This window comes from Macrobrachium nipponense, chromosome 31 (genome assembly GCF_015104395.2).
Source record: "Macrobrachium nipponense isolate FS-2020 chromosome 31, ASM1510439v2, whole genome shotgun sequence".
NCBI lineage: Eukaryota > Metazoa > Arthropoda > Malacostraca > Decapoda > Palaemonidae > Macrobrachium > Macrobrachium nipponense.
Genome location: NC_061093.1, coordinates 71,171,605 through 71,181,604, shown reverse-complemented (window position 1 = coordinate 71,181,604; position 10,000 = coordinate 71,171,605).

Sequence of the window (10,000 nt, the reverse complement as noted above, 5' to 3'; positions counted from 1 at the left end):
ACGAACAGCTATAAGGGGCTGCAAAAAACCTGGTATGTTTGGGGGACGATTGCGGAGGGGTGGGCTTTAAGGGGCAACTACCATTTTTGCACCAGGCCCTTATTCATAGGCCTCAGGTCTTTTTTCCAAGGATCTGCAGGTTCGGGAACAGAAAAAAAGTTGGCCGGACGGACGGACGGAATCAATTCATCCAAATAAGATAATCATTGTTTACAGTATAAGCCAAAAAATAAAAGGGAATAGGGGGGAACCTCTTTTTGGAATTTTTGTTTTTAAAGGTTAAAAAACAGATCGTATCTTAAATTGGGGACGAAGTAACATCGAACGGGGACCCATTCTTGGGAAGTTTGTCCTTTGAAAAAACGCAAGACAAATCAGCTTCAAATACAAATAGCAAGGGTTAACTTATTATTAATTAGTTAGGATTCATTTTATTCAGTTATTATTTTATTATTTCATGTTGTTGTTGGTAATAATTAGTTATTATTATTATGTTATTATTAAAATTAATTATTATTTATTATTATTTATTTAAGTTATTAGGATTATTAGTTATTACTATCATCCCGTTATTAACAAAAAAAGGGGGGGGAAATTAAAATTTAATTTTGATTTGGGGTCCAGTAAATCCTACCTCAATCAGTCTTTTCATTTATTCTCTGTTGCTACAAAACTCCTTTGTTTTTCCAAAAAAACTTCTTCTTTCCCCTCCCTTGCCCGTTAAATTCTAGGACAAAAGCCATAAATAAAACGGGAAACGTTTTTCTGAATTCATATTTAATTCTTTGATTAACAAAAGTTCTAACTTTCACAAACGCGGTTTCAAAAAACTAATCCCAAAACAAAAAAAAAACACTACCCTTCGCACAAAGGGGGACCGTAAAACTACAAAAAAGCGTTAAATTTAGCCTTGGGATCTTGTTGGGACCATACCACACGTTTCTATTAACACTTTTACGGAGGCATTCGTGAACATTCTTGAAGTGTGATGGAAAAAAGCCCCCGAAACAAAAAAAAGGATATTAACTCTAAAAAGCTAAAAAAAAAAAAAAAACATTCAAAATATAATAAAGCCCAGAAAAACCACGAAACAAAAGGGCAACTTCAAAGTTACTGCATTGAAAAAAATGTAGTTTTCCATGGACTTCATCTCTGGTTGGCCGGAAATTTCTTTTCCGAGTGGAGTTAATTTACGCTTATTTAGTTTTTTTTATTTCTTTTTTGCCACGCTTAACGTTAACGAAAGGGGACGTGGGACGTAATTTGCTACGACCAAAGAAAATGCGGTTTAACAGCGGACCTAAAACTTCAAGATGACACAAATTAATAAAAAAAAAAACGTTTAGGTTTAATTAGTTTTTTTGGAAAAGAATTCGAATTGAGAAAGAACTACCTAGACAAAGGGAAAGGAAAGGTTCGTTCTCGAAAAAAAACCTTTACCAAATCTGAATGTTTAACTTTGCACGATATAAATTTTCAATTAACCAAAGATTTAAAAACTATAAATTAAAAAAATTAAACCATTGCGAAAAAGCGAACGCGAAAAGGAACTCAAAAGACAAAAACTGAAAGACAATAAAAAAAGACCAAATAAATTAATTAGTTGCAAGTTGGCAAAATTCGGAAAGGTTTTTTGGTTTAAACAAACTGCAAAGGATTTTTGACAGGGAACGGTAACCTAGAATCCTGTGGTTTCCATTATTCTAATAAATTTTATTTTTTATCTCCATTACCAGTTATTTTCGAAAAACATTATTTTTACCAAAAACCCAACGAACTAAAGAAATGAATAAAAGTTGAAAGTTTTTGGCAGTAAAAAAAAAAAACAAAAAAAAAAACAAAAAAAACAAAAAAAACTATTACCTAACCTGCAATACGAAGTTGCCGCTGGTGGAGGAATGTCGAAATAAATAAGCTGTTAAATAAAATAGATAAGTTTTTTTTTTCTTTCAGTGCCTATGAGGGAAATATGATTTTCAAATTCAGTGGGTAACTATTATGCAGAATCAGGGCCAATAAGGACAGTAAATAGGCGATAAAAATTAAAACACAGAATGAAATTACTTCAAACAGGCCTGACTAGGAAAGAGAAAATAAAAAAAGAATGAGCTTTAATTTGATAATCGGTTACTTGTTGTTGTTGGAGATTAAAGGCTGGCCTTATGCCAGCACGGGCTCTTGCCTCATAGGAGCATGCCCGTTACTTAATTGCCCAAAGCGAGTCAATCAATGGCCGGTCCGGGATACCGGTTTTTGTAAACTTTCAGGAATTAACTCAAATTCCATTTACCATTTTTTATTCAAATTTAAAGGGACAAAAGGATTTTGGTTTTGGTTAAAACCTGATTTGAATTAAAAATCCTTTTGGGCTCCCGTTAGTCTGTTTTTATGCCAATTATTTAAAAATATTGCCTTTGGTCTTTCTAAGCGGGTATACAGGGCTTTATTAAATCCTGGAAGGATTCACCCCAACCCTTGGTTCCATTTATTTTTCCAAACCAAAACCCAATTTCCTTTTTTTTCTCTTCTTTAGGTTCCAGTTTTTATTATTGTGGTTTCTTCTTGTAATCGCCAAGTTCAACGGAGTACAAATTATGGTTGCAAAAAAAAAAGGCCCCCATAATTCAATTACGAGATAAACAACAAAGGGGTATGTCGAAATTTCTTAATGGCAGGGCCAAAAAGCCTTACTTTCCCGTTCACAACTATACTCGTTTTTTTGTTTTTTTTCCATTTTTGTCCAACCGCCTGGGGTGGTTTCTTTGGTGTATGGTAAACCATTCTTGGGAGTCCCCCGGGGGTTTTAGAATAGTTACCATTTCAGCTTTAACCAATTCAAAACAATAAGTAAGTAAATTATTTTTCGAATTTCGAAAAACATCTAAAAACGGTGTTAATTCGGCATTACAAGTAAATTAAATTAATTAAAACATTCTTTTTTCCAGTTTGCAAAATGCACCACCCAAAGATATCCTTCCTTTTTAATTTACCTAAAAACACTTACCACATTTAGCGTTAAAAACTATCTAAACAGTCAGGGACACGTTAGTGTGTTACCAATTTAACCACCGGCGGGTGGGTGGGGGAACAGAATGGAAAAAAAAAAAACAAAAAAAAACCCAGAGGTATGAGTGTTTGAAAAGTCTATTTTTTTTTCAGTTGCAATGTTCTTTTCATAATTCTTCATTCATTAAAACCCAACTGTTCTCAAATTCACAGAGGAGAAGAGGGACGAGAGAGAGGGTAGGGAGGAAATTTCCGGGCCACTTTTTGTTTAAAAAATTCAAACAAATTAAACTTACTTAGTTTGAGTAGAAAATGCGTTTTTCCAAATCGTTAACAAATAGTATAAATCCCCCCGAAGCCTTTTTCTAGTTTACACCAAAAATAAAATTAATTATAAAAAGTAAACCAGCAGGTTATGGAAACCTTAAACATACAAAATTACTGGGGATTTCCCATAAATCGCAAAACCAACTCCTAAACCGGACCAAAGAGGCAAAGGATTTCAAAAACCAAAACAAAAAAAGGCATACGGGACAACTAAACTATCAAAAAACGAAGGCCGCTGACAGAATAACAAAAAAAAACCAAGGGACAAACGCCTTCGGGGCCACCGAAGGCGAAGGGAACTCCATTCAAAAAAAGGCCAAAAAACTTGATTTTTTCGGTTTGGGGTGGACCATAATTCTTTGAGAACCAAATTCCATGATGGGAAAAACTGGAAAGACGCCGGGAGGGATGAGGTTTAGGAACCGATGATCACAACGAGTGAAAAAATAGGGGCTGGGACCATGGCTTCCATGAATATTTCATCTTGCATATTTACAAACGACGGCGAAGGCAAAAATGCATGTTCGCTAAGGGAAAGTGTCCGCACGGGGTACAGCAGAGAGGAACGAAAACGGCGTTATTAAAAAAAAACATTATTACTTTTCGTCTTAATGGACCAAAGGACTATTAACTCTGGTGGGAAAAAGAAATGTAAGCTAAGCCTAAAAATCCTAGAGATGGGAATCCAGGTTTTAGGACGCGAAAGTGGTGAAATTTAGCTGCGGATCATATTTTTATTTTTTCATTGTTGGCAACAGAAACCTTCAATTTATGGGGACAACCCAAATACTTCGTTAGGGGGATGATACTGGCCTTATTGCAAAGTGGGTTGGACGGCCTTCCCTTCGATCAAAAAAGCCTGTGGAGGAGTAAATTAAGTCAGGGCCCCTTATGGTTAATTTAATAAATCTTTCCTTTTCCTTTTTCTCTTTCCCAAACCAGCCACAAAACATTCTTGCCCGCTTGAGTGAAATTCCGCCACTTTTTGTTTACAAAAAATCAACCCAAAAAAGTTAAAATTAAACTACTTTAATTTGCGAGTAGAAAAATGCGTTTTTTTCCAAAATCGGTAAAATAGTATAAATCGCAAGCCTCCCTTCCCTTCGATCCAGCCATGTGGGGAGTAATTCAAAGTCCAGCTTCTGTTAATAAAATCTTTCCTTTTCTCTCTTCCAAAAAAACCAGCACAACACTTGGCCGTTGGAGGGAAATGGAAGTAAACTTTACACCTTATTACGTAAGTTTTATGCCACCCCACAATCACAATATTTAGCTATTGAAACAAATAGCTTAACGCGAGTGAAAAAAAAATTTTTTTTTTTTTTTTTTTTTTTTTAGATTAAGTGGGTCTCTTTTTATTTAGACGAAAGGAATAAAACCCCAAATTGAAAAAAAAACTGCATTTCGACACCGAAAATCAACGCAACCGTTTGAAGGCAACTAACTTTGACAAACCTTAACAAAAGTATAATTATTACTCACAATAACAAATATTAGAGCTATTAAAATAAATAAGCTTTAATACGGGAGTTTTTTTGAAAAGAGGGAATGTGTTGTCTTATTTTAGGGACGGAAGAAGAAAAGCAAATAGGAAAAAATGCATTTCGAGAGCAGCGGTTCAAAAAAAAAACTTTTACACAAAACAAAAGACGCGAATTCCCCCCCCGGTCGGGACAGGGAATGACCCGGAAAATCATTCGATATGATAAAAATTCGATGTGGGGCAAATACCCAAAAAGGCCCGGCCGAAACGAGGGGGGTTTGAAGCCATTAGTCGAAAAGCAATTTGGGGGAATTCACCGGCATTTATGGTCGGGGGAAAATTGGAGTTGCCGGAACTTCAATATGGCCAAAAATAAACTTCCAATGGCCAAGGGCATGGAAATGGTTTGCTAAAAAAAACAAAAAACAGATCGGGGAATTCCGTTATTTATTGGGATCGTACCTGTTGTTGTAGGCTCCATTTCGATAAACCGATATTTCAAAAATGTTTTTTCCTGGGCCAACAGTTATTTTTTAGGGCATTAACCAATCGAGAAATTTAAAATTATTTGGATTAGAATAAATATAAAAAAACATTCGTTTTAAATAATCACAATGGTCCAGTTTTTGAAAATAGAGGAATTACGAGGAGGAAGAAGGAATTTCTTTTCCAGCTTTTTGTGAGTTATTCTTGTTGGACAGATGAAAACCAAAACACCAGGAAACCTCCCCACTTCCCCCCCCCTCCCCCAAAAAAAAAAAAACCCCCCAAAAAAAACAAAAAAAAAAACAATGAAAAAAATGGATGTATAAAAACCCTCCACAACCCACAACACTAGAGTTTTGTTAGCCTTGATTAAATTTTGGAAAAAAACCCGTACAAACAAATTTGGGGGACGTTCAAAAATAGAAACTATGGTCATCGTTTGCCACTAATCGTTCGAAAAAAATGTAATGAGCAGACAAAATTAAAAATAAACTCGATAAAAAACTAATATGCAAGCGCGTTGTATAGGTGGGGAATGTAGAATCGAAAACATGTGTTTTAGAACAATTGATAATGAGAGAAAGCGAGAAAACAAAAAAAACTTAATTTATTGGGGAAAAAAACAGGGTGAGAATTTTCGTTCGAGTATAATATACTTTCCGGGAAAGGGACAAACGCCCCGGAGGGGCGGTCATTTTAAACTTGGGAGTAAGTTTCAGCAAAAGAACCGGCAAATCGGCTCCGGGGAAATAGATGTCACGCTATCCAAGAATTTTTCAGCAATAATCTCTTGCTCAGGTCTTCCTTTTTTCCTTAAATAATTTCGCATTTTTCCGCTTTCATTTAAAAAACAATATATATTAATAATATATAAAGATAATATACATTATATTTAATATAATATATACAATATCTTAGAATATAATATATATTAGAATTAATATATATCTAATAATAATTTATAAGAACTGTTAAGAAGTGGAACAAGGGGGCATTACAGGGGAATGCCATTAGATATTGCACACGGGTCAACAAATTAGGGGAGGGTAATTTAATTTCGCTAGGAGAGGATTCATTTCTTTTAGGGGAATTACTTTAGTAAAAAAAAGAAAAAAAAGGTGGACCAGCTTGAGGGGTCAGGAAAAAATTGGAGAGGGTATAAACAAGCAACATTATCCAAGTAGATGAAGGATTGTATACTAAATTATTATTAGATATTATCATAATAATTATTAATAATTATAATTATATATATTATATATTTAATAATTATAATAATATATTACTAACATAATAATCTACACCCACTGGGGACGAGGAAAACAAAACAGGTGGAAAACAAACTTGGGAATCGTCTATAAAATCTATGAGCAAAGTGGAAAAAAAACAAAAATGCATTCATGCAAAAGAGTTTTCCATCTCCCGAAAATTCCCTTCGGCCATGCTTTTTTGGTAAATTGCGGGTTTGGTTTTTCAATAAAAAACCGATATTATTCATACAAAAAAAAGAAACAAAGTAAAAGAAGTAACCTTTCCCCACCCTGTGGTGACCGCTCGTGGAAAAATTAATTAAGGGGAAAAAACAATGTCCTTGCCCGAGGCGCTCTTCAACCAAAACACAACAGTAAATTCAACCTTTTTAAATGCGTATTCTTGAACAAAAAAAGCAAGATCCCGACTTTTCATTTCAACTGGGGCACAAAAAAACTTCCTTCAACGCGGTTGCAGGAGAAAGTGGGGAAAAAGGTAGATACTCAAAAGAAGAACTAATCGTTTAGGTCGCTGGCGTAGTAATTAAGAAATCCAACTATTACTTTGGTTCTGTACATTTAATGGAAATGGAAGTTCACCCATAAACAATTTGTCTTCCCAAATTATTCAAAAGTCTGAATTACTGAAAAACACAAAAAATTATGATTATTAATTTTGCATTTAAACACCTTATAGAAGAAGCAAAAAGTTTTTCCCGATAAAAAATTCATTTCCCTCGCTAGAACGATCGGTTCTTGCAAAAAATGGGTTTTTTTTGCCATGTAATTTACACTATTTTCCAACCAACCCAAACTGGATTTCGGCTCCACAAGGTTTGCCTTAGCTCCTTTGTTTAATTTGAAGGCAATTATACATTTTGGCATGCCGACCCCCTATTTGGGGGACCACCGAGTTGGCCAAAACTTTCTTTAGCGTTTTGGAAATTTGAACAGGCCAAAGTATCTTTCACCGTTGGCATTTAATTAAAAAAAACATTCTGGTTTCAAGTTCAGAGCCCTAAGGAAAAAATGAAATTTATAGGCAAACTGACTCTTTGGGGCCAAGGGCAATAAAACACCTTGATTAAATTATTGTCGTAACAATATAATTTCCGAAAGGCTTGCAAAAAACAAAAACTCCCGGAAGAAGTTGGCGGCAATGCATTCCTCGGGTGGTCCATCTTTTAAATCACCACAGGGTTCTTGGAAGTTAGTTCTCTTTGAAAATGCTTTACAAAGAGGCTAATTAGTGGGCGCCACTGGGGAACTTCTTTTTTAACGTAACATCAAAAAGGAAAGCTCCAGGGTTTTCGTGTTTCCTCCACGTTTCGGCATAAAGGGGAGTAAACTTTCCAAGGAACCAGGGGAATGCTTTACTGATTTTTTTAACAACTCTGGGACAATGCTTGCAAACTGATTTGGCACAATTCATTGAATTGCTTGCACTGGATGTTTCAAATTCCCCAGCAGGGGAATGGCTGGCCCACTGATCTTTGCACATTCAGGAATGCTGCCAACTGATTTTCAAACATTTCAGGGGAAATGCTGCATTTGATTTGCCAACATTCAGGGAATGATGCACTGATTGCCACATTGGAGGAATGCTGCAAATTGATTTTTACCACTCAAGAAAAGCTACATGATTTTTTTCAACAAACTCAGGAAATGCAATCCAGGAATGGCTTGCACTGATTGGGCACATTCAGGAAAAAATACTTGCAATTTAATTTCACAATTCAGGAATTGCTTGCACTGGATTTGCCCCACGCAAAAAAGGAATTCCTGCCAGTGATTTTACACCCTAAAGGAATTGCTGCGGCTGATATTTTTGCACTTCGGGGGAAATGCTGCACATAGGATTTGATACGTTAGGAAATTTGAGGTTAACTAGTTCCAGTACCCCCCAGTAAACATTGACGGGGCCGGGTTGTAACATTTCAAAGGGAATGTATTGAAAGCCTTCCAACTAGGGGATGTTGGCACAGGACTCTTGGGGAATTTCAGAAAAGAGGAGCCAACTTGATTTGGGCCCCCACTTCAAAGGGATAATGTTGCTTTTTTGGGCACTCAGGATGCTGTTTTACTGATACCATTACAGGGCCCATGGAGTGTAGTGGCTGGAATAATCTTATTACTCAGGGGGGGATATTGTCTTCCATTATAGATTCGGAAAATCCTAAGGTTGTTTTCTACTCAGGAGGAAACGATGGTCTGTTTTCTTTTTCCACTCAGGGGAATTACGATAGTGGGATGTGTTCATCCGAGTGGGGAATTTTTATTATATCGATTCAGCAGGCTTGACCCCCTTTAAAGCATATGTTGGCGTTTTGATTTCTTACAACCAGAAGGGAAGGCTTATTACTTTTAGAATTAAAAAAAGTGTAGTGCTTAGATTTTTGCAGTCAATTGAATAGCAAAATTTGGATCTTAGGGCATTTAAAAGCTTGGCCCAAGGCCCAATTCACCCATTCTTTTCTAGATTGTTCCTTTCCTCCATTTTTTCCCATCTTAACCACTTGTGAGTTAGAATAATTTTTCAATTCGCTTCAATCGTATTCAACCGTACATTTCGATGCATGATCGGAACCCCCAAATTCCCAATTCCAAAAGATTAACTGGGACGGGAGCACCCGAAACTCGGGAAAATTCAGGCTTTCATCCTCCCACCAAACGAAAGGGGAATAAATTTACCCATGCATTCTGGGAAGGTATTGAGTGTCCACTTTATCTGTCAGGTCAAGTGGTTTGCTGAAACCACGGCCATTTGTCATTTTTCTGGACGAGAGAGTCCGAATTGACCATTTTACGTGCCACTTTCCCTTCCCAGTGGACCGCATACACAAAACATTTGGGAACTTGATGCATGGGGCCCGGAATGGAAAATGAAAAACCAGAAAAAAAAAGGGGAACTATTGTTTAACCCGGACGAAAAGGAGCGATAACCCAAATTTTGTTTTGGCAGAAAGGTGAAAATTCTTGGCTATTTTGGGCCGACGGAAAAAACGGGGGGACGGACGGACTGCATATATCTTTCCCTGGTCTCCATCCACTTCTACAAAAGGACTTCGGATTATTCCAAGTTCTTTATTAGGCTTCTGGGGAACTATTATGTTTTATAAGCGTTGATTCTTATCCAATAACTAGGAACAAACTTGGGACTATAAGGGGGTTCTTCAGTTCTTTTATCGAAAAGATTCGAATTTTTTCCTCCGAGGTTCTATTCCGTTTCTATTTGGCACCCGGCCCACTTCCTTACCCCCATCTTTCCAATTTAGCGGTTTTAACATCTTGCTTCCATTTTCATTTTTTGCAACCAAATCTGGCCCGGTTCCAAAACCAAAAACGACTGTTTGCTCTCGCCATTCCAGATAAGACGGAAAGGGGGGGGGGAAGGTTGGAGTCATAACAAGCTGCGAGGAGGGAAATAGATTTATATGCTCCGACAAAA